This window comes from Dendrobates tinctorius, unplaced genomic scaffold (genome assembly GCF_039654945.1).
Source record: "Dendrobates tinctorius isolate UK_male_01 unplaced genomic scaffold, ASM3965494v1 ptg000063l, whole genome shotgun sequence".
Lineage (NCBI taxonomy): Eukaryota > Metazoa > Chordata > Amphibia > Anura > Dendrobatidae > Dendrobates > Dendrobates tinctorius.
The window spans coordinates 5,289,917-5,315,823 of NW_027361731.1; the positions used below are offsets into that span (position 1 = coordinate 5,289,917).

Here is a 25,907-nt window from a genome sequence, read left to right on the forward strand (position 1 = left end):
ACAGTGAGCAGCTTAGCAACTGTGGCGTACTGAGGTATTGTGGCTTCCTCATCCCCACAATTCAAAAGGCGTACAGGTACTCTCTCCTTTCGTACATCAACCACCCCTCTGGCTGTCAGGACAGTGGGCCTGCTATTGGTATATACTGGCTCTACCAATGCTTGGTAATCCTGCCCTCTGAGCCCTATGGCAGCCCGAAACCAAACCAACATTTCACATCTGGGGGGTATTACAATGGGAAAAGCATCACCAACTCTGACGCTGCCAATCTCTCCGCCAGAGAATTCTACCTATTGCCTTTGCATCAGGGCTCGGATCTCCTTCTGCAGGACTCGCTGTTCACCAGAACCAGCAGTCTCAGCCACCTGTTGTAACAAGACAATAACCTCGGACAGACAATTTTCAATTACATTTGTACCAAGAGTCATTATGGGATTACATTCATGTCGATCAATATCAACAATTATCAGACCTTGTGATTTTAGCTCCACCCGCCCCACTTAATTTCCTTGCATCCAATCTGTGGCAAGGTATGACCATTATTAGCAACTACTGTTAGTTCATCAGTTGGGCCACGGGTGAGTTCAGAATCAGCCCAGTACCTCTTGTACAAAATATACGGCATAGTGGTCACCTGGGAGCCAGTGTCCAGCAAAGCATTCATGGGGATGCTGTCTATCACCACAGGAAGGATTGGTCTCCCTCCCACATACTTGGCTCTCCAGTTCTTTGGGCCTGCTGAACCTACTCCTGGGGGTTGGCCCTTTGCCCCAGGGGTTGCTCGTTTAAAGGACAGTACCTTGCAAGATGACCTGCCTTGTAACAGCGCAGACAGATGGGGCGTCCATCCTGGTCATAGCGATCGTTGTTCCTTCCTCGAAGTGGCGGGGTTCTCCTCCTCCAGAGCCACGGGACATCCTCTGGACTGGAAGCAAGCTGGACCTTTTCTTTGGAGAATCCTGCAGGGACTGCACGGTTCTGGTGAGTGCAGCCATTCCTTTGGTCAGCTCCTGGACCTGAAGACGCAGCTCCTCTGTTGGATCTTTATCCAGGGTCTGGGCATCAGCCTCCACAGGGATGGAAGGAAAGGATATAGCTTCCTGATGGTAGGTGATCGCTGGGCACCTAGGGGGTGCTGGACCGCTGTCAGAGGATTCCTGCAGTACCCGGATAGCCCTGTCCTTAAACTCTACAAAGTTCAAATCAGGATTTTGCAGGGTAATGATGCGTAACTGTCCTCTGTGGGTACTGGACAGGAGTCCTTCGATGAACTGCTCCTTTAACAATTTGTCTTCTTCTTTCACACTATCAGGGTCAACTTGCTTAACTGCTTGCAGCGCCTCCTGCAGGTTGAGGGCATAGTCCCTGATACTGTCCTGAGCCCTCTGTTTACAGCCAAAGAACCGCATCTTAATTTCAGCTGCCGTGCGGGTGTCAAAAGTGCTCTTCAGTTTGGCCAGGACCTTTGCAACAGTCTCTTTATCAATGTCTTGCCAGGCTTTCACTTCTCTTAGCGCTGCACCCGTTAGCTGTCCAATCAGGATGTTCACTTTCTGGTCTTCAGACAGAGGGTAAACTTTAAACAAGCTGCACAGTCTTTCTTTAAATTCACTAAGTGTGTGGGACTCATCCGAGTACTGCGGTAGCCAAGCCGCTCCCGGTATGTAGGGCATGGACAGCGGCATTATGGGGACCGGAGCGGCAGGCGCTCCTCCTTGCGGTGCTGTGGGGTTGGCAACGGCGTCCGCCGCTGCATTGGCTTGTGGCGCAGACATCTTCTCCCCCCAAGTTAACGTTAGCCAGGGCCGGGGGTTGTGTGAGCTCACCGGCGGCCGCTTCACAGGCCCGACGCTCCGGGCTGTAGGCCTCAGCTCCTCCTCTTCTCGCGCCCTCTCCTCTCTTCCCACGCGGCTCTTCGCTTCTTCGTGCTCTGCAGCAGGCTCCGCCCACGAAGGCCGCCCCTCTTTCTTCCCGCGCGCACCAAGCAGCACGGCAGTGGCGGTTTCTGGCCCCAAATTCTCACAGTTCACAACACAGTCTATGGCACACAGGACCCGGGGATACCGGGCTCCGTAATCCTGTTCGTGACGCCAAATTGGGTCACCCTCTCAGGGCTGTGGGGTACTCGGTACCGGGCCGGTGTCAGGGGGATGTGCCACAGCAGCGGTGACCCGGTCCGTGGCCCTGGGCGCCCAAGCAATGGGAAGATGTAGTTAATGGTAGAATAGTTCATGACGCCACCCGTGGTGTTTGGCAAATATGGTGTTAGGCTAACGCTGCATACAGATCCGCTGGGACTGATGGTATGTGCAGCTTAGATGGTAAAGCTCCCCACAGGTGGAGCTGTAGTCCCAGGGCAGTGTAGATGTAGCTGCCACGGGGATGTAGCAGTGCCAAAAGCGTAGGGAACAGACAAGACACAGCGGTTGTAGTTTCTGTACCTTTACTGAGTATATGCAGTCCAGAGTCCTGATTACAGATGTATTGGAGCAGGTTAGCCTGGAAGCAGATCAGGATTCTCTCTCAGCAGAAGTACTGTGCAGTCTCCTTCCTAGTGCTTTGTAGTGCGAAGCACTCCAGTACTTAGTTACTCTGAAATGCCTCTCCTCAGATATTCCTAGAACTATACTTGTATGACAGACAGCTGTAGACTCCTCTCGTGAGTCCTGGCTCTCTATTCAATTGCTGTTGTGTCCCAAGTCTTTGGTGAGAGCAGGGCATTTACAGCCTCCTACTCCTCTGGTATCTGTGGCAGGACCGTCAGTATCCGTACCACCGTGGAGACCAGACTCCAGTTCTGTGCGCTCTCAAGCTGAGGGAGGTCGCCTTCTGCAGCTCAACCTCTCAGCTTCGTTCCTCCCGTCTGCACACTTCACCCTCCGCAGACTATCTGATCCTTCTTCCTCCTGGCCCTCAGAGGACACTCCTCTCCAGAATCCTGGTTCAGAGTTCCCCCTGCTGGCCCGGAGTGGAACTGTGTTGCATGCAATAGGTTAACTGCTGGAGAGACCCATCGCTGCTTCCAAGCCTGGCATTACCCTCCCCTGGAGGAAGGCAAAGTCATTGTGGCGACCATACTCCTGGGGGTGCCACACTTGCGTTTTTCTCCAGTGTGAACAGCTCCAAACCTGTTCCTGCATACACCACTCCTTCCTGCCAGTACCTGCACCTCCTGTGTGAACACTTTTCTACCTATTCCATACACCACTCCTTCCTGCCAGTGTCTCAGCCGTGCCCACCTGCCAGTGTCTCAGCCGTGCCTGCCTGCCAGTGTCAGCCGTGACCGCCTGCCTGAGTACCAGTCGTGCCTGCCGTGATCACCTGCCTGTCTGTCAGTTGCACCTGTCCTAGTGTCCTGCTCCCCAGTGGGATCAGTAGCCACAGCCAGACACCACCCTGGAGTGGAACCAGGCAGCTACCTACCGCACAAGCCTGACCTCACCATCAGAGGCTCCAGTGAAGACCAAGGTAGATGTCCTAGTCAAGCCCATTCCAGGGTAGTGTGGTTTCTGGAACAGTGGGGCCACAACCCCCTTGCTCACGCCAATCTGCCAAGGTGCGAGCGTGACATGCACCCTCTATAGCATATTGAAGCCCCTAATATAATGCACCCCCATAGGCAGCCTCTATAGCATAATGCAGCCCTTAATATAATGCACCCCCATAGGCTTCCTCTATAGTATATTGCAGCCCTTAATATAATGCACCCCCATAGGCAGCCTCTATAGTATAATGCAGCCCCTAATATAATGCACCCCCATAGGTAGACTCTATAGTATAAAGCAGCCCTTAATATAATGCATCCCCATAGGCAGCCTCTATAGTATAATGCAGCTCCTAATATAATGCACCCCCATAGGTAGTCTCTATAATATAATGCAGCCCTTAATATTATGCACCCCATAGGCAGACTCTATAGTATAGTGCACCCCCATAGGTAGACTCTATAGCTTAATGCAGCCCTGAATATAATGCACCCGCATGGGTAGACTGTATAGTATTATGCAGCCTTTAATATAATGCACCCCCATAAGCAGCCTCTATAGCATAATGCAGCCTTTAATATAATACACCCCCATTGGCAGCCTCTATAGTATAATGCAGCCCTTATTATAATGTACCCCCATAGGCAGTCTCTATAGTATAATGCAGCCCCTAATATAATGCACCCCCATAGGCAATCTCTATAGCCTAATTCAGCCTCATTAAAAAAATAATTCCAATGCTCACCTTTCTCCCTGGTTCCTCCACTGCTATAAGTGCCCGCACATCTCCAGACAGAGGGCTCCAGGTAATGACGTCATCACAACCCCCTCTCAGTGTTGGCATCGGTAATGTCAGACGCTGAGGGGGATGATGGGAGAGGGAGAGTAATGCTCCTTCTCTCATCAATGCGGTCAACTGTATCTAGTCAATACAGCTGAACTTGTGATGATGGGTGTGGGGGCCCATTGCTGGCAACGTGCGTTCCCCCCGCCTGATCAAGGGCCCCATAGCAGCCGGATGGCAGAGCTGGGAGATCAATTCTCCCTGCCCTGCCGCAGAATGTAACTGTACAGGTGCGCTGTGCATGCCGATACAGTTACAGTACCACAGCTCTGGTGGGCCCCCTCAGAGTGCGGGGCATGGGGCGTCCGCCCCCTCTGCTCCTTCTGGTAGCTACACTACTTCATAAGAGCTGTGGACAGAATGCGGCTTCGCTGGTTCCCAAGTCCACATTAGATCCATATAGACAACTGGAGGATGAGAGGACAGAAGCCCAAAGAAGTTCCCACACAATGTGATTATTTCTCTCCTAGCTCCGCTCCAGCACAATAATGTAGATACTAGTGATGAGTGAGCCGCTCTCCACTACTCGATCAGACATCGGGAGCTCGGACAAGCTTGTTACTCGATTATCGCAGGTGATGGAGCGCCATGCTCGAGTTCCCAGCCAATAAACATGCTGGAATTGTCCGCCATATACGGCAAGGCTGTAGTCATGTTGGCTACTGACATTACTGTGACTGTCCGGCCGCATCACGTTATCGGGTTTATAGAAGACCCAGTGACGCGATGCTCGGCACACCGTCCTCAGGAGGCAGCTCAGGGAGAGCTGTTATAGGAGGGAGCGCTTAGATAATTGTTCGCCCCCTAAATATTATAAAGTTGTATCCTTTAGTCTTTCATGTGGACCTAGGGTGTATTTAACCCCGAAGCCTGTTTTCACCTTCCTGACCAGGCCAATTTTTTCATTTGTGAGCACTGTCCCTTTGAGGTCATAACTCTGGACTCTTCAATGGATCCTAGTGATTCTGAGGTTGTTTTCTTCATGACATGTTTGTGCTTCGTGATAGTCTTAAAATTTCTTCAATATGACTTTTATTTGTGAAAAAATTGAAAATGTGTCACAAGTTTGAAAACTTAGCAATTTTTGAACTTTGAATTATTGAGCCTTTAAATCAGAGAGATATATTACACAAAATAGTTAATAAATAACATTTCCCACATGTCTTCTTTGCATCAGCTTAATTTTGGAAACATGTTTTTTGTAAGTTAGTTAAGGTAAGTTCACACTGGGCGTTTTTTTAATTGCTTTTTTATGCTAATTTTTGGCTGCTTTTTACAGTACCAGCAAAGCCTATGAGATTTCAGAAATCTCATGCACACACATTGTTTTTTTGTGCCATCTGGATTTTGTGCTTTCCTCTGTTTTTTGGACATAGAGAATGTCCGGTGCAGCGTTTTTCACCCATTGACTTGAATGGGTGTTGAAAAAATGTAAAAACGCAGCAAAAACGCAGGTATCATTATTAGCAGCATTTTTCCTGCAGAAAAGTCATGGATATTAGCATGGGCAAAGAGACACCAAAAATGCACCAAATCTGCACCAAAAAGGCACCTAAACCTGCGTTTTTACGGCAGCTTTTTCCTGCCAAGAAGATCAGGTTTTGCTGCAGAAAAAAAAAGCAGCAAAAGTGCCCAGTGTGAACTTACCCTAAGGGTTAAAAGTTGACCGACGATTTCTCATTTTTACAACATATTTACAAAACATTTTTTTTAGACCACCTCACATTTGAAGAGACTTTGAGTGGTCTATCTGACAGAAAATACCCAAAAGTGACACCATTCTAAAACCTGCTCCCCTCAAGGTGCTCAGAACCACATTCAAGAAGTTTATTAATCCTTCAAGAACCAAAGAAACGTGGAAGGCAAAAATGAGCATTTCACTTTTTAGTCACAAAAATGAACTTTTAGCACCATTTTTTTTATTTTCAAAAGGGTAACAGGAGAAAATGGACCACAAAAGTTGTGCAATTTCTCCTGAGTATGGCTGGTTTCACATTTGCGTTAAAACAACGCTGCGCCCTGCGTCGTTATGCCCCGCCCTGAGCCGGCTCCCTGCCCGCCCCATCCGGGATCACCGCCTACTTTCGCATTTGCACGCATGCGATCGGCGCACCCTATATTTAGCATAGGGTGCGCAGATCATGCGCTGCCAGTGTGAAAGTAGCGTGCTGCGCACTTTTGACGGTGCGCCGTGCGCGCCGGAATGCAGCATGTTGCATTTCGGCGCGCACGGCGCACCATCAAAAGTGCGCAGCACGCTACTTTCACACTGGCAGCGCATGATCTGCGCACCCTATGCTAAAGATAGGGTGCGCCGATTGCATGCGTGCAAATGCGAAAGTAGGCGGTGATCCCGGATGGGGCGGGCAGGGAGCCGGCTCGGGGCGGGGCTTAACGACGCAGGGCGCAGCGTTGTTTTAACGCAAATGTGAAACCAGCCTTAGATGATGCTCCATATGTGGGGGAAAACCACTGTTTGGATGCATGGCAGGGCTCAGAAAGGAAGGAACATGGTTTGACTTTTAGAGCACAAAATTGGATGGGATTGAGAGCGGACACCATGTCACATTTGAAAAGCCCCTGATGTGCCTAAACAAAAATCCCCCATAATTGACCCCATTTTGGAATCTAGACCCCTCAAGGAACTTATCTAGATGTGCGGTGAGCACTTTCAACCTCCAAGTCCTTCACAGATGTTTATAATGTAGAGCCATGAAAATAAAAAATCACGTTTTGCTCCACATAAATGATCTTTTAGCTGTGATTTTTTTTTTATTTTCACAAGGATAATAAGAGAAAATGGATCACAAAAGTTGTGCAATTTCTCCTGAGTATGCCAACACCCCTACGTGGGGGAAAACCATTGTTTGGGCGCAAGGCAGGGCTAGGAAGGGAAGGTGTGATGTTTTGGAATTCAGACATTGATGGAATGGTCTGCGGGTGACATGTCGCACTTGAGGAGCCCGTGTTGTGCCTAAACAGTGGCAATACTCCATAAGCGACCCCATGTTGGAAACTACACCCCTCAAGGAATTTTTTTATCTAGAAGCATAGTTTTATAGCAGTTATTATAATGTTTTTAGTTTTACTAGTGTATGAATTTATAATGTGATGTTATGTGTAAGATGTATATGTGTGGAGTACATCAGATTATAAAAGTGTGCTGTGTCAACAGGGTAAAAACTAATTTTATTTATTTGTGGACATGTGGTATGCTTTGAAGCAATCCTGTCATGGTTTGCCTGGGATGCTTAGGTCTGAAGCTGCTGGGGTTAATCTTGGGAGCCTTCCTTTGGTTTCAGCGAGGCTTTTTATAGCCTCTTTGTGGATCTAGGTGTCGTAACTCGTAAGTAATAATTTTGCCCTCAGCTGAGTACGTCGAACCCCGTGTGTCAGTGCCTTTGTGCATGAGTCCTCTTCTGTATGTTTGATTTTGACCTGGTTTGTTCCCTGTTGTGATTTTGCCTCCTGATTCTGTACCTCATCTGCTTCTCTGGTTTCTGACTTTGGATGTGTCCTAGGACTTTTCTACTTGTCTTCTGATTCGGAACTTCCTCATCTGACCAGGCTTACCTGACCCCGGCTTGCTTTGCCTATACTTCCCTTGTGCCCTTCCCTCTCTGTTTTCCCGTAATTACCGTTACCCTCCTCGGGTATTTGCTGTGTGCTCCACTATCTCCTCTGGCAGCATTGCGCTATGCCCCACCACCTTCCCTCATGACCTGCAGTCACGTGATCACAGGTCCTGTTCCTGCATTCTACTCACTCTCCCAGCTTCTCTGCCTGCACCGCGGCACAGCAGTTGCTGCCCTCAGTTCCTGGACAGCGTGGGAGCTGCTATCTGTCCTGAGGCATCTGTGACTCTGACCTCCCACAGCTTGGATTGCTCAGACCCCTGGTGAGTGTTTGCCTGGCAGGTTCTGATAAATCCTGAACTCAAAGATCAGGTATCTTAGGGCAGGTTTCACATTGGTATGTTGTGTCCTTTCAGATTCCCCTCTGCTTTAGTGATCTTCCTTTCTTCACAGTTTGGGGAACCAGTCCTGTAAAATGTTGACCTGGGACAATACGGGCACTATCAGTTTCAGAAGTACTGCAACCATCACCTTCCTGAGATCCAAACATTATGGCCTTGATGACTAGCTCCTGAGACTGAAGGAAGGTCCCCGTATTGCTGGCAGATCAGAACAGCACAAAAACATTGTACGGTGTCATCTATACAATGCGCACAGCTAATTTTTTGTACCATACTTGGGCTTTTTGCATGGCATTGTAGGGTTTGAGGACCTGATCTGAGAGATCTACACCCTCCTTGTACTGATTGTAATCCAAGTTACAATCTGGCTTTGGGATTGTGTTGTGGTACCACCAACAGTGACAAGGGAGCTGTTGTCACAGTGTATGGTGGTGAAGATAAGGACATCCCTTTTGTTGGACTATCCCCTGTACTGCTAGTTGAGAAAGTCTATCAGGAGCAGGAAGATAAGGACTGGAAAAAGTTGTGTTACAGAGATTAATCTCCCTCAGCAAACCCTCCTCCATTACACTGTGCTAGAAGGAATGCTGTGGACTGCTGTGCCTTTGTAAAGAGTCTTGATCTGTGCTGAACTGAGATATCAAAAGAGACTGGTAGTCAATGTGCCTCTAAGAAGCAGCTGTATTGTTTATAAAGCCTGTGCTTGAGAGACTTTGAATTATACTGAATGTGCTGTGACATAAAACTACATTGTTCATGAGGACTCTATTGTATCTGTGTCAGCAAGTGGATACATCTTGTGCCTGACGAGCTGCAGTACATGGTCGCCCTGAGTAACAGGTCCCCCAGAGTTCCAAAGAATTCATGAGACCTTTCCCGCCCATATCTGAACCTAGCGGCGTGCTCGTAACATTGATGGCCCGTCTGGGAATTCTGAGTGGGAATTAGCATGTAGAGGGAAAAGAGGCAAAGTGACTGGAAAATACAACAGCACAGTACCTCAACTTAACTCTGCTATACCACTTAAAGGGAACCTGTCACCTCATTTTTCCGCAATAATCTGTGGCCACTGCCTTTCGTGGCTTATCTACAGCATTCTATAATGTTGTAGATAAACCTCAAATCTAACCTGAAAGAAAAGAAAAACAAGTTTTATTATACTCACCCGGGGGTGGTCCGGTCCGATTGGTGTCGCAAGTTCGGGTCGGGCATCTCCTTTCTGCTTGCGATGTCGTCTGTTGTGAGTTCAATTTTCCCTTCACCATTGAGGTCTGATGAACTCCCTCCTCTAGTGAAGGAAGGTAGTGAGGCTGATTACCAAACACCTGGGCAGCTAGATGATGACTGGGTGGCTGGAATTGAGGACTGGATATAAGGCTGCCGACGCCCTTCTTCCTGGCTGGTGATTTTCCTCCTGGATTCTTGGAGACCAGTCTGATTCCTGCATCTCAAAGCTAAGTTTTTATGCTCTTCTTTGTACTCTTCAATTTTGTTTTGGTTTTGCCTTGTTCTTTGGGAGTTCTGCCATCCCCGGCCGGGGGTGAGCTGAACTCCATTTTTGTCTCTGATCTGTTGATATTTTGCTCTGTCTTCCGAATACACCTGAGTGCTGATATAGTCTTTTGAAGCCTAGCGACTTCAGGGCCTGTTTTTCCTATCAGTCGGTTGGCTCATTTTGATAGGGTTTTTGCATATGGCAGACAGCAGCTTTCCTATCCTGTCCTATGTAGTTAGCTTGGGCCCCATCATTTGCTCAACCTATCTTTCTATCTGTGTTAGTGTTTTCATCTTGCTTCACCGTCATTATATGTTGGGGGCTGCCTATTGCTTTGGGGTCTGCTCTGGGGCAGTTTAGTTTTTCCCCTTTCTGTCTTTAGGCTATATAGTTCTCCGGCTGTGATCGAGGCGTCTAGGGCACCATAGGAACCCCCCACGGCTACTGCTAGTTGTTGTGGATAGGTTCAGGGGTCTGCAATCCGATAGCTGCCAACCTCTCTGGTTTTTCTGGACTTAGCTGGTATTTTGTTTTTTCCTCCTTCGGTGACTCATCATAACAGTCGTCATCTTTCTTGCCTCATGTTGTGGCTCCTGCGCAGGCATACTGATCTGCCCTGTTGAGGGCAGAGCAAAGTATTGTAGTGCGCAGGCGCTGGGCCCTTCTGACCTTTCCCAGCGCCTGCGCACTGCAGTATTTTGCTCTGCCCTCAACAGGGAGCCACAAGACGAAGCAAGGAAGATGACAACATCGCAAGGAGATGGGAGGCGCCGGACCCGGACTTGCGACACCCATCGGACCGGACTGCCCCTGGGTGAGTATAGTAAAACTTGTTTTTCTTATATTTCAGGTTAAATTCGGGGCTTATCTACAGCATTATAGAATGCTGTAGATAAACAATGAAAGGCAGTGGCTGCAGCTTATTGCGGAAAAACGAGGTGACAGGTTCCCTTTAAAGGGGACTAGCCCTAAATGAGCACAGCACCTCAACTCAACTCTGCTACACTAGTTAAAGGGGACCAACCCTAAAGAAAACTCACTAGCAGCAATGGATGTGGAAATACAAATGGACAGAATCAGTGAACTGCTTCTTCAGTTAACATGTGAAGAATTGAGAACAGTAGCAGAACATATAAAGATGTCAGAAGAATTGATCTCTAAAGCAGGCTCCCACAGACAACTTGTAGCCACCATTACAGAGATGGATGAGTTGGAGGAGAAAGAAGCTGAAGATGTCACGGGCATGTTCCTCCAGGAGCTAACACAGTTTCTACCCGGGTTGAAGTTAGAAGATGGAGGGGTAGCACTGGGTCGCCCTCCCAGGGCAAGCGGGGTACTCGGTACCGGGCCGGTGTCAGGGGGATGTGTCACAGCGGCGGTGACCCGGTCCGTGGCCCTGGGCGCCCAATAAAATGGGTGGTGGTGGTGAATGACTTATAGGAATAGTTCGTGACGCCACCTGTGGTGTTCGGCAAATAAGATGTTAAGCCAACGCTGTGTGCAGATCCGCTGGGACTGATGGTGTGTGCAGCATAGATGGTAAAGCTCCCCACAGGTGGAGCTGTAGTCCCAGGGCAGTGTAGGTGCTGGTGCCCAGGTGTAGCAGGGCTGAGTGTGTCGTCGCAGAATGAATGGAGGACACCAGAGGTTGTAGTTCCAAGGCTTTACTCTCAGTCTGTAGTGCACCCCTGTGCCTGCCTCTGTGCCGTGTCCTCCAGGTTAGAGACTCGGTCAACCTCCAGGCTAGATAGGATTCTCCATGCCAACACTCCGCCAATGTGTGCCTTTCTGAACGACTCCTCCAATGCGCCTTTAGTGCGAAGCACTCCAGTACTTAGTTACCCTGGAATGCCTCTCTTCAGATGTTCCTAGAACTCTACTTGTATGACAGACAGCTGTAGCCTGCTCGGGGACCTCCTGGATCCCGGCTCTCTATTCAGTTGCTGTTGTCTCCCAAGTCTTAGATGAGAGTAGTGCATTTACAGCCAACTACTCCACCGGTGTCTGCTGCAGAACCATAAGCGTTCGTACAAGCTCGGAGACCGAGCCCCGGCCTTGCGCTGGAACCTATAGGCTGGGTTCTCTCTCTCTAACCCACGTCCTCTCTGTTCCCTTCTCCTTCGTTCCGTGCTTATCCTTCGTTCTAATGGAAGCTGCAGTTTCAGGTCTACGTCTCTTCTCCTTCCTTTCCTTTCCGTGCCAGCTGGCTCAGGTCACTGAGGCAGCTGCAGCACTCCTTCCTCCATCCCTTCTCCCAGGGATCCTCACTCTTCACCGAGAGACTGTCCTCTCCTACTCCGCCTGCCCTCTCTGCAGACTGACCTTCGATTGACTGACTGACTGATCTCTCAATCCTACACTTTCCCCTTCTTTTATACTAACTCCACCCACCTCCCAGCACATCTCGTGTTACGAAGCAGGGTTCTACGAAGGGTGCTCTGCTACCCTGAGCCTGAAGCTGCAATTTGGCCCTGCTGAACTATCCTGTGTGTGGGATGCGGGTGTTGGAGTGTAGCAAGGAGTTCCCACCTTACCTGGATGGTGGGGTACTACACCTTAGGAGAAGGTGCATTACCTCTGTGGCGACCGAGCCTCAGGGGCGCCACAGCACCAATTACCAAGAGCGAGATTCTCCTTCCTCAGACAGAACTACAGGAATTGAAAGAACAATTCAAAGCCTAAACAAAAACCCTGCAGAAATCTACCGAACCCTCTGAACGTGTGACAGACTCTGACAGAACCTTTAAACTGCTTGGGTTTGATAAATCAGGAAAACAGTACTCTTCATCACCACAAATCGCCATAAGGAAAAAGTTCAAAATCTTTGGACAGATTTGAGAGTGTAAGCAGAAAGAGATACTGTCTTATATGAACTTGTTGCAACAGATCGATGCAGGTTTATTATTATTATTATTATTATTATTTATATAGCACCATTAATTCCATGGTGCTGTACATAAGAAGGGGTTAAAAAGTTATAGATATCGTTTACAGTAAACAAATTTACGATGACAGACTGGTACAGAGGCGAGAGGACCCTGTCCTTGCGAACTTACATTATATGGGATAATGGGGATAATAGGGCTGGAATGAGCGTCTTAGTGAGGTTGTGGAGCAGGTGAGAAGGGATGGGGTCAAGTGCACAGGTGGTGAGATGTGATTTGAAAAGGAGGTGAATAAGCTCTCCTTCAGTGATGTTGGAGAGGGAGGTTATTAGGGAAGGGGAGAGATCTGGTATATGGAGTGGTTGGGGTGGTGGAACAATAAAGATTTGCCTTGTTTGGTCGATCTTATTTTTGAAGTAGGTGGCAAAGTCCTTGGCAGAGATGAGGGGAGTTGGAGGTGGCAGTGGTTGGCGGAGGAGAGAGTTGAATGTGCTGAACAGTTGCTTTGGGTTGTAGGATAATGAAGATACAAGGTTTGTTAAATAGGTCTGTTTAACAGAGGTGAAGGCTAATTTGAAGGCAAGTGTAGCTTGTTTGAAAGCAGTGAAGTCATCTGGCAGGTGTGTTTTCTTCCAATGCCGCTCCACGACCCTGGATGCTTGTCGAAGTTTTTTGGTGAGATTGTTGTGCCAGGGTTGCCTTTTGATTGTCTCACTTTGCCATGCATGAGAGGGGTGACTGAGTCTATAGCTAATGTGAGGGTGGCATTATACAAAGCGGTGGAGCTGTCCGTGTAGTGGAGTGAAGATATAGAGGACAGAGGTAGAAGAGAGTCTGAGAGTCTGTGAATGTCTAGGTGTGCGAGGTTTCTGTGAGGATGTGCTAGTGGCTGGACATGGGGGGTGGGTGAGGAGGACAAGGATGAGAAGGTGAGTAGATGGTGGTCAGACAGGGGGAAGGGAGAGGTTGTGAGATTAGATAGGGAACAGAGGCGGGTGAAGATGAGGTCTAGTGTATGTCCATCTGTATGGGTGGCTGTGGAGGACCACTGAGTAAATCCAAAAGATGAGGAGTTTGGAGGCTGCTGGCTGGCGGGTGTCAGTAGGGATATTAAAGTCACCCATGATGATGGTGGGGACGTCAGCCGAGAGAAAGTGAAGAAGCCAGGTGGCGAATTCGTCAATGAAGGCAGTGTCTGAGCCTGGTGGTCGGTATTTGACAGCCATTTGGAGATTAGAGGGAGAGTAGATACGGGCAGAGTGAACCTCAAAAGAAGGGAAGATAAGGGAGGGTGGGGATTGGATAGGGATGAAGGAACAGTTTTTTGAAAGAAGAAAATCCACTCCTCCGCCATTTCTGCTGCCAGAGCAAGGAGTGTGGGTAAATTGGAGGCCACTGTAACTCAGTGCAGCAGTGGAGGCCGTGTCAGGGGGTGTCAGCCAGGTCTCAGTGAGGTCCAGGAAGGAAAGGTTGCGGGAAGTAAATAGATTGTGGATCACATGGAGCTTTTTGCAGATGGAGCTGATGGAGCTGGCATTCCAAAGTGCTCCAGAGAGAGGAAGCAGGGGGGTGGGATTATTGGAAGGCTACCAGCCAGATAAGATCATTGAGGGGTGGTGAAAGTGATCAACCCAGGACTGAACCTCCGCAGTATGCTAGAGATGAAAAGTCAATTTTCCCTACCACAGTTGGAGATTCTCTTTAAAAGGGCACTATAAAGAAGAGAGTACTTCATAATTGTTCCACTGACTCATTAACATCTCAGAGAACAATAATCAATCACCCTAAAGTTTCTTGTTCAGAGCGATTGAACTTAAGAATAGACTGTTGTTCGCATCCAGAGATGTAAGGGCGGAGGAGATAATGGGCTAGTCCAGAAGTTCTTGAGATCGTTGGGAATGGGCTTAATCAGCAAATATATTAAGTTACAGCTGAAACACTACCTAGAAGATCCTGGCATTCTGGACGAAGTCCTATTTGAAAAAACGAATGAGGCAGCTAGTTTGGAGTCAGAGAGCGAACTGTTATGAATAGGTCACCGAGGAGGATGGCAGGAAAAGGCTAGGCCACCAGGAAACCAGAAAGGTTGGTCACTTAGCGGATTACAGACCTCTGATCCTAACAGCACAACTAACAGTGGCCATGGAGTGTACCTACGATGCCCTAGACGTCTCAGCACAGCTGGAGAACAAATTAAGCCTAAAGCAAGAAAGGTGAAAGCTAAATTGCCCCGGAGTGGAACCCCAAAGAAATAGCCCCCAAATATATATTGTCGGTGAGACAAGATGAGGCACAAACACAGGCAGAAAATAGACTGAGCAAATGATGGGGCCCAAACTGTCTAGATAGGATAGGAAAGGAAAGATAATGTCTGCCATCACGCAAAAACTTTAAAAAATCCAACATGTCTGATGTACAGAAAACACTGAGGTCTCAGGACCTCTCCCCACTATATCAGCATTCTGGTGTGAACTGGCAGCAAAGCAAAAGAGACTAATATAACAGGGGACTGAACAAACTGACACAAGCTGTAACATATGGAGCGGGGTCCAGAACATCCCCAGCAGGGAGCACGCTGGACCAGCAAAACAAGGCAGAAAGAGGCAAAACCAGATCAGATGCAAAGGATTAGCAAATGAACAACTTAACTGAAAAATTCAGGATCAGGCAGGAGACAGCAGACCTCAAGTGGCATAGGAAGAAACTAATCACTATCAACAACTGAGCGAAGCCTGCTCACTTATATCCTCCCAGTCAGTAACCCCTGTTTTCCAATCATCGTCATCAGGTGGCAGACTTCTGTCAACCCGTCTAGCTCCACTACCCGCAGTAACCACCAGAGGGACTCCCGACCCAGAAGTCAGATCAGAGAATTCACAACAGTACCCCACACTTGAGGGGTCACCGAACCCTCATCCACTCCACCAGGCCGATCAGGATGGGCCCGGTGAAATGCACGAACCAATCTCTTGGCATGAATGACAGAAGCAGAGACCCAAGAATTATCCTCCTGGCCATAACCTTTCCACTTGACCATGTACTGGAGTCTCTGTCTAGCTAGACGAGAACCTACCTCATACTCCAAATTACCCTCAACCAATACAGGGTCAGGGGGTGCTGCCATGGGAACTTCTGGCCCCACAAACCTTTTCAACAAAGATTTATGAAAAACGTTATGAATCTTAAATGTAACTGGAAGAGCCAAACGGAAAGAAACGGGGTTAAGGATTTCCAAAATCTTATAAGGTCCAATGAACCTTGGCTTGAATTTTGGAGATGCAACCTTCATAGGAATATTTTTTTGAGGACAACTAAACCATATCACCCACTTTAAACCGGGGACCAATGGTCCTATGCCAGTTGGAAAACCGTTGGGCCTTTTCCTGAGAGTGGGACAACTCATCCACTACTTGGTCCCAAATCTGCTGCATTCTCTCTACCACAGAATCCACACTTGGGCAGGCCAAAGCTTCCACCTGCCCCGAAGAAAATCAAGCATGAAACCCAAAGTTACAGAAAAAAGGAGACATCAAAGTGGCAGAACTAGCCCCATTGTTTAGTGCGAATTCGGCCAAGGGCAAAAATGAGACCCAGTCATCTTGATCAGCAGATATGAAACATCTCAAATAGGATTACAACGTCTGGTTTGTCCTCTCAGTTTGCCCATTGGTCTGAGGATGAAAAGCAGAGTAGAAAGATAACGGAATTCCCAGTTTGGAACAAAAAGCTCTCCAAAATCTGGAAACAAACTGGACTCCTCTGTCCGACACAATGTTCTCAGAAATTCCGTGCAAACGAACCACCTGTTGTAAAAACAAGGGCATCAACTCAGAAGAAGATGGCAACTTTGGGAGTGGTACAAGATGGATCTTCTTAGAAAATCTATCACAGTTCACCCAGATAACAGTCATTCTCTGAGAGACAGGGAGATCAGAAATAATATCCATTGATATCCATTGCCCTCCTGGGCACCGGCAGAGGCATCAACAAACCACTAGAACGAGAACAGGGCTTGGACCGAGAACGAGTCCCACAGGACTGCACAAAATTCCTGACATCACGAGATAAGGCAGGCCACCAAAAAGACCAACTCACCAAATCTCTGGTACCAAAAATACCTGGATGACCAGCTAACGTAGAGCAATGAATTTCAGACATTACTCTTCTCCTCCACTGGTCAGGGACATACAATTTTCCCATAGGGCATCGCTCAGGTTTGTCCTCCTGAAATTCCTCCAGGGCACGTCTCAAATCGGGTGAGATGGCGGAAAGAACTGCACCCTCATTTAGAATGGCAGTAGGCTCGGTCACATCAAGAGAATCCGCAAAGAAACTCCTAGAAAGGGCGTCCGCCTTAACATTCTTAGTGCCCGGAATCATGATGAAGAGTCTTCAGTACCACGGCTGAGAGAGAACCTTAAACAACCAACAAAAGGGAGGACAACCAGAACTGACTGGGAAGAAGTAATAGGAAAACTGCGAGCTGAGCTGATGGAAGGAAAGAGTTGATTTGTTCCAGGCCAGGATCTGTAGCTCTCAGACCCAAGAGTGGGTTCGAAAACAGAAGATATCTGGCTTGTGAGGCGTGCCGTTCATCAAATCAGAGTGCAGTATGTGTCCACTGTTTAAAGGGAAGGTGCTGTGATTTTAATTTCTGTACTAATAATTATTGATTATATAATCAATTATTTTTAATACAAATTAAATTAACTACTTTAACAGTTTTTAATTATTGACTTTTACTTTTGCCACTGGAGGCTGCCATTTTCATTAGTGGGGGCATGTGTCTGGGCACGACACTTGCACACCTCACTTTACGGCAGCCATGGGCATAAGAGACTGCAGTCAGAATCTGACCGCATCTCTTCCATTGAGGCCGCTTCTCCTGCCTCTTAACTGTGACCTGGACATGCCCCTGGGCTGTTCAGGTCACAGCTGTGGTAGGAGATAGCTGCCAATTTATTGTAGCCCGCAGCATGTGCTGTGGGCTGTATTTTCCTCTGTCATCGCACATAGTACTAAATGTGTGCAATGACAGGAGCTGCCGGGACCCAAGGGTTCAGGGTGAGTATCTGCAGCGGAGAGGGTGATTGCAGCCTGTAATTAGTATTCCAGTACAAGCTGCGATCACAGCTCACTGCCGACCTGTTCGGTGCACAGCAGGAAGATAGTCACACTGCTCTGCCCTGAACAGGATGCAGCACTTCCTGGAAGAGGAGAGAAGGTAAGTCTAAGCTTTTTTTAAAAAATTTTTCCTATGCATTGTATAGATGTATGGCTGCATGTATGTATGGCTGTACGTATTGTAAGATAGTGCTTACTGTGTGTGCTGGGGAAAACTCACTTGGCAGCGGATTAACGTAGACAGGCATGGATTTTCACACAAACAGTCCATACCGTTTATTTAAAACGTCATAACCCGCACCATAAGCCATGTTGCACATCACTGGCTTAAACATAGTCCATTACTTCATCACATATGGCTTTACAATGCATTCACTTGTCACACCTGACTCTCTCCAGCCAACGGGTGACCGCACATTTCAGTAAGTGACCTTTGTCAGTGCTCATAGTTCCTTCCCCATACCCAGGGTTACCTTTCAGGAGCTCCTGCTCCACAGGCTTACTTCTCGCCAGTCCAAGGTCCTCAACAAGACAGCATCTTCCTCAATGCAGGGCCTTCCCTGGCTCTGCACACACATGTGGCCTGTCCAGGTGCTATTCAGGACGTTCGTCCAACACCCAGGCCACCAGGTCCAAGGTCTCTCTGCCTGCTCTTCAGTAAGTCCATCCCCACCTGGGACCTTCCAACACAGACCTTCCAGGAACTAGCACTCTGAACCATTCAGGTCCATACACTCTGATCATGTGACCCTCCTGGATCTGCTAACCCATGCCAAGGAGGGTGAATCCATTGAGGACGTAGAGTTTGGCCACCAGCTCACCGAGGACCAACGGTCCCAGCTAGCGGATACTCTGTGCCCCTTCCGGAAGCTGTTCAGCAGCCTTCCCGGAAGGACCGAGTTGGCTGTCCATCACGTGGACACTGGGGATCACCCCCTTATCCGGTGGTCAGCATATTGGTCTCTCTCGAGGTGCTGCAGCAGATGCACCAAGAGATTGATGAGATACTGAAGCTGGGGTGATCCAAGCATCCAACAACGCATAGGCATCGCCAGTAGTCCTCGTCCCCAAAAAGGACTGAACAACCCGGTTCTGCGTGGACTACCGGGGGCTGAACACTGTCAAGGTCACCGATGCATTCCCTATGCCACGCGTTGATGACCTGATTGATCATTTGCCTGGGGCTAAGTACCTGATCGTCATGGATCTGAGCTGGGGATATTGGCAGATCCCTCTGACCCACGAGGCCCAGGAGTGCTCTGCCTTTATCACCCTGTTTCGACTGTATGAGTCCACCGTGATGCCATTCGGCATGAAGAATGCCCCTGCCACTTTTCAGCTGATGGTCAACACGCTGCTCCAGGAACTTGAAGGCTATGTGGCTGCGTACATGGAAGATATTGCCATCTTCAGTCCCACATGTGAGGATCACCTAGAGCATCTGATGCAGGTGCTTAGGTGAATCCACTGGGCTGGTTTGACCATCAAGCTGGAAAAGTGCCAGCTGGGCATGAGGGATGTTCTCTACCTGGATCACCAGGTAGGTGGGGGGTTCTGAAGCCAGAACCCAGGAAGGTGGATGCCATCGCATCGTGGCCCACCCCCAGGGCCAACAACCAGGTGATGTCCTTCCTCAGGACAGATGGGAACTATAGAAGTTTGGTTCCACACTATAGCACCCTGGCCAAGCCCCTGACGGACCTCACCAAGAAGAAGCTGCCTCTCACGGTAGACTGGTCAGTCACTTGCAAGACGGCTTTTCAGGCGCTCAAGACCGCTGTCTCCAGCTCCCCAGTACTACAAGATGCTGACTTTGCGTGGCCATTTGTAGTACAGACCGATGCCAGTGACTTTAGCCTTGGTGCCGTGCTCAGCCAGGTCAATGCAGCGGACCAGGAGCATCCCATCCTGTACCTGAGCAGGAAGATATTGCCGAGAGAGGTGGCCTACTCCATGATGGAAAAGGAGTGCCTGGAAAATATGTGGGCCCTGCAGCATCTGCAAACATACTTGTACGGGCATCCCTTCATTGTATAGATGGACCACAACCCTCTCTGCTGGTTTCACACGGTCTCCGGGATGAATGGGAGATTGCTGCATTGGAGCCTGGAGCTCCAGCAGTACCACTTCTCCATTTGCCACAAAAGGGGCTGCGACCATAGCAATGCTGATGGGCTATCTCAGCAAGGACAGATTGTGGGAGTGTGCTCGTGGCACCCAGGAATATGATGCCCCCTAGCGCCCTCTAAAGCAGGGAGGTGTGAGGGATGAAGTGCTGGTCTCTCCCCTCCTGAAATGTGCCCCACCCTTGCATCCCCCAAGGCCATTAAAAGCCATGCAGTGTTTAACTTTAATTAAAAAGCCAGGAGGAAACTCTTTGAAGCTCTTAACACAATGGTGTGAAATCTGCTACAGCCAGCTGGTTCCCATTGTTCCTTCATGCTTTCATCAGGCACCACAGGTCACAGCAAGGCTATGAGGTATTGAATCTGGAAAATGACCTATAATAACAGAATGCAATATTTCTGAGACCAGCCGAGCACATAATGCACAGATAAAATCCGGTGGAGCCCAGTGGCGGTGCAGCTGGCCCATTCGGAGCTTCGGGTGCAAAGTTGTGGGTCATTCATGATTCTGGACAGAAAATCTTATTCTCAGACATGGGAGGAGGGAGGCAGCCAAGCCCAGGGGTGGCAGCAGAGTGTGGGAGAGAACAGCCTAGGAAATATAAGGCAGACCCACATTTTGTACTGCATTTTTTTCTAATGGCCGGAGGATACGTTAGCTGACACAGCCAGGAAAGCCTGTAAGTAAGATTTGGACCTGTGATCCATCAGCACCTCCCTGTGGGCACATGCTACATAACACAGTAATTGCAAACTATCTATACCCTATCCTTTGAACTACACTCCTGACTGCATACTTGTATATTGTTCTGTAAATATATGCTTGTATACTTCTAGTGCGCCTCAATTTGTTTTGAAATACAACAACAAGCTCACTCCTATTTAACCCTATATTATATACTTAGCAGTTTTGGCATCCAAATGAGAAGCAATATACGTCTATGACAAGGTGAATAATCTCAGGATACTGCTATACATCCACCATCACGTGTTTTTTCATACACCAGCAAGTGAGTACTCAGCTATATATTATATATTTTTTTATTTCCCAGCATAGCACGGTGTGTCTCTTTTCTTATCAGCTTTAAATATAAAATTAATCTTGGGCTGCTTCATCACACCATGGGGACTATATACAGTAAGTGGATCCGCATACCGCTTGGGCTCAGTCCAGCTCCAGCAGAATTCCAAAGGAGCATGGAGACATGTTTAGAAGGATTGAGGGATGAAATCTGCCATCCGTACTTGGATGACAATATGGTACACAGCAAAACCTTTTGTGAGCATGTAGAACATGTGAGAACCAAACTTCAGCATGTTCAAAAGGCAATTCCGCTTTCTAGGGAGAATTGCGTCCTGAGAAGGATATACCATGAACCCTTCAGAAATCACTCTGAAACTGGCCTTAAAAGACAAGCGGCCCTCTACTGTCAGGGAGGTGAGGCAGATCATAGGATTCCTTTCCTGCTATCGTACTTATACATTATCTGTAGCATCTACAGGATTGCCGCCCCACTATATTTCCTCTTGGGGCGGGGGCAACAGAGTCAACAACACCCATGGAGAAAACGAAAAACACGGGCAAGACCGGACTTTAGAGAAACTATGCCGTTTTGTCCCAGCAGCCCATTCTCTGGAAATCAGACCACCAGGAGGCATTGGAAGAACTAGTGGAATACCTGGTAAAACCACCCATATTGGGATATCCTGATTTCAACTTACCATTTGTTCTTGATTGCGACGCTTCTCAAGTTGGACTGGGAGCTGCCCTTTATCAGCATCAAGATGTGAAATTGAGAGTTATCGGTTACGGTTCCAGAACATTGACAAACGCCGAGAGAAATTACCACCTGTATGCGGACGACACTCAGATCTACCTCTCTGGTCCAGATGTCACCTCTCTGCTGTCCTGAATCCCAGAGTGTCTATCAGCCATATCCTCCTTTTTCACCTCTCGCTTCCTAAAACTCAATGTAGACAAAACTGAACTCATTATCCTTCCTCCATCTCACGTATCTTCTCTACCCGATCTATCTATTATAGTAAACGGCATCACACTCTCTCCCGCACCTGAAATCTGCTGCCTCGGAGTAACTCTTGACTCTGCCCTGTCCTTCAAACCACATGTTCAAACTCATGCCACCTCCTGTTGCCTCCAACTCAAAAATATTTCCAGAATTCATCCCTTCTTCAGCCCTCAGTCTACTAAAACTCTTGTACATGACCTCATCATCTCCCGCCTTGACTACTGCAACACTCTCCTTTGTGGCCTCCCTGCTAACTCTCTTGCACCACTCCAGTCTGTCCTCAACTCTGCTGCCTGACTAATCTACCTCTCTCCTCACTACTCCCATCTCTCGCCTCTGCAAATCCCTACACTGGCTCCCAATTTTCCCAACAAATCCAGTTCAAACTACTAACACTGAACTACAAAGCCATCCACAACCTATCCCCTCCCTATATCTCTGAACTAATCTCCTTATATCTTCCCTCACATAATCTTCGATACTCTCAAGACCTCCTACTCTCCTCCACACTTATTCGTTCCTCACACAACCACCTCCAAGAATTCTCTTGATTATCCCCTAACCTCTGGAATTCCATGCCTCAACATGTCCGATTATCCACCACCCTCAGATCCTTCAAACGTAACATTAAAACCCATCTTTTCAGGAAAGCTTACAGCCTGCAATAACCATTCTGCCGCCTCACCACCAGCCGAGCTTTCGCCTGTAAACCACCAGAGCTGCTGCACCCCCAACCTTCTGTCTTTTCCCCACTATCCCATAGAATGTAAGTCCACAAGGGCAGGGTTCTTTCCCCTCTGTACCAGTCTGTCATTGCAAATTTGTTTACTGTTAGCGATATCTATAACTTTGTATATAACCCCCCCTTCTCATGTACAGCACCATGGAATTAATGGTGCTATATAAATAATAATAATAATAATAATAATAATAATAATCATTTCTATTACAGCAAAGAGTTTGAGGTTTACACGGACAATAACCCCTTGACCTATGTTCTCACTACAGTCAAACTGAATGCAATGGATAAGAGATGGGTAGCTGAACTAGCTGACTTTAATTTCAGTATTAAGTACAGGCCAGGGAAATGCAATGCAGATGCTGACGGATTGTCGAGAATGCCACTAGAGCCTGAGGAGTGCAAGCAAGACTGCTCAGAGGAAGTCAGTCTGGAAGGTATTGAGAGCACTACCCAAGCAGTACAATCTCATCAAGAGGTAGACACCATTGTGTTGTCCGTTGATGGTGGAAACCACTGTAAAAGTGAAAGAACGAGATCACCCCCTGTCCATTCAGCAATTACCAAAAGGAACAATCCATAGAGCACAACAGGGAGATCAGATAATTGGCAGAGTACTTCCTTATGTGGACCAAAATCATTTTCCAAGTAAACGAGAGAGATAATGAGTCACCAGCAGTATTGGTTTTAGTTAGAGTGGTCGAAGCTCTACCTCAGTGAAGACTGTATCCTGTATCATAAAGGAGAACAAAAACGGCAGTTGGTGTTACCCAGAGTGTACCTTATGTTGGTCTTCAAAGAACTCCATGAAAACATGGGACACCTGCGAGTGGAATGAACAACAAATCTGATCCGTGAACATTTCTTCTGGCCGTACATGCAGAGAGATATTGAGAGGTATGTGACCAGGGAGTCTGGTTGTCTGAAAGATAAATATCCCAACACATCAACCCGGGCACCTATGCGCCACATCCAGACTATGTCACCGTTTGAGATGGTCTCAATAGACTTTTTAAATCTCGAGATGTGCAAGGGAGGTTATGAATACATCTTAGTGGTGATGGACCATTTTACTCGATTTGCTCAAGCATATGCCACCACCAATAAATCTGGTCGAACAGCGGCAGAGAAGATCTTCAATGATTTTGTTTTGAAGTTTGGGTTCCCTATGAGGTTACACCATGACCAAGGAAGAGAATTTGAGAACCAGCTCTTTCCAAAGTTAGGAAAGTACTGTAGAATTCGGAGATCCCATACAACACCCTATCACGCAGATGGTAATGGACAAGTGGAATGTTTTAACTGGACAATATTGTCAATGTTCGTGTCTCCCTCTTTCCTCATAGACTGTAAGCTTGCGAGCAGGGCCCTCACTCCTCTTTTTATTTGTTATAATCTACTGTATGTGATTATTGTTATGCTGTAATGTCTATTGTCTGTACAAATCCCCTCTGAAATGTAAAGTGCTGCGGAATATGTCGGCGCTATAAAAATAAAATTTATTATTATTATTATTAATGTTGCATACTTTAACAGCTGATGAAAAGAGAGACTGGAAGAGTTCTCTGTCAAAAGTGGTACACGCCTGTAACTGTACCAAGAGCGAGGCAACGGGTTACTCACCTTTCTTCCTATTGTATGGACGATCGCCAAGACTGCCAATCGACATCATGTCTGTCAGTCCAGTGTCAGAGACTTATAAAACTTATCCGGAGTACATTCAGAAATAGAGAGAACGGATGACAGAGGCAAACAACATAGCGTCCAAAGTGGCTACCCAAGAGCAGAGCAAGAGTAAGTTGTACTTTGATTGAAAATGGTATGTAGCAGAACAAACACCAGAAAGTCGGGTGCTCGTCAAGAACATAATTGAAAAAGGTGGTCCAGGAAAACTTCATTTGTACTGGAAAGACAAGGTGTATGTGGTTGTAAGGAGGAAAGCCAATGACTGTCCAGTGTATGATAGCTGATTGGAAATGGGGGACAAGAAAACCAGAATAGTCCATCGGAATTTACTACTACCCTGTGATTATCTCCCACTACAAGTCCCGAGATCGACTAAGGGACTGCCACAGACAAAAGCTCCGGAGGTGGATAGTGACCTTGAGAGTTCCGATGAAGAAGACCACATTGTTGTATCTCTCGGACCAGCAAGGAGAGGGATGTACTATCCTCAGGAGAGTGAACTAAGTCCCGAGGCTCCAGAGTTTGTACTAAGGAGTTCAGATGAAGTCAATTCAGTTCTGATGATCAAACACCAATCATTGCAGAGACCAATCGACACTCAGGAGGAGTATTACTGGACTGTGTGGAAACAGATAATTCAGAAGTATAGGAACTTACAGAGGCAGTTCCAAGAGCATCTGAGGAAGTAAATGAGTGTGGCGGAAGAAACTCCTGCAACCGAACCCGTGGTATCTGAGGAACAACCCACCAGTAGGATGTCTATTCGAGAAATGAGGAGGCCTGTGATGCTGACGTATGAGACACTTGGTAAACTGAGTCGAGTCCCAAGGACTGTCACAGGTGTCTCTGCCCACGGACCAGGTAAGCCCAGTTGAGTGGTATTCACCACCAAGAGGCAGTATAGAAGACGTTGCCTGGTGGACAAACTTGTTTTATCGCTCTGATTTTCCTTAAAAGACTTTGTGGAAACGAAGAACTGTTAAGGCCTAGTGAGAGAGAGTTGGTTGAAGACATACGATAACTTCCAGCTGAAGAGATGCTGTTTGATTTAGTTGTTTATTTCTTACAGGAGTCCTACAAGTAAAATCTCATAAAAATAGGTTGTTATTAATGTTTATGAATGTTATGCCGATATGTGTTATGAGCTCATTTTCTGCTCCACCAGTTGAGAGTTCCCCTTCCGTTCTCCCTCTGGTGGTGACGGGAGGTGGTGAGGTTGTTTGAGTGGTAGTAATCTGCCACCTGTGAGGAAGATAGTGATTGAATCTCTGGAGTATCAGACTGGATATAAGACAGCCGACGCCCTATCCTGTTGCTGGTGATTCAGTCTGTTTCTCAGGTCTAGGACTCAGCTCTGTTCCAGTCTTCTAAAGATAAGTTTGTTTTTTGCTAATGTTCACACTTGCTCTTGTTGGTCTTTTCAGTTTTTTGTGTGGTCAGCCAGCCCGGCTGGGCTGTGCTGAATTTCCACTCTTATTTGCCAAATTGCCTTTTTTTGTCCCTTATTAGATTGGCCTCTT

The 25,907-nt window shown here is 47.6% G+C and overlaps 1 protein-coding gene across 1 annotated transcript in view; it reads left to right on the forward strand.

The window, feature by feature from the left end:
• The window catches only part of LOC141093984 (uncharacterized), a 61,194-nt gene that overhangs the window by 8,198 nt on the left and 27,089 nt on the right, over window positions 1–25,907 (forward strand). Inside the window, exon 2 of the mRNA XM_073579658.1 lies at window positions 20,841–20,945. The gene's annotated coding sequence lies outside the window, so the exon portion shown is untranslated. The remainder of the gene's footprint in view (window positions 1–20,840; window positions 20,946–25,907) is intronic.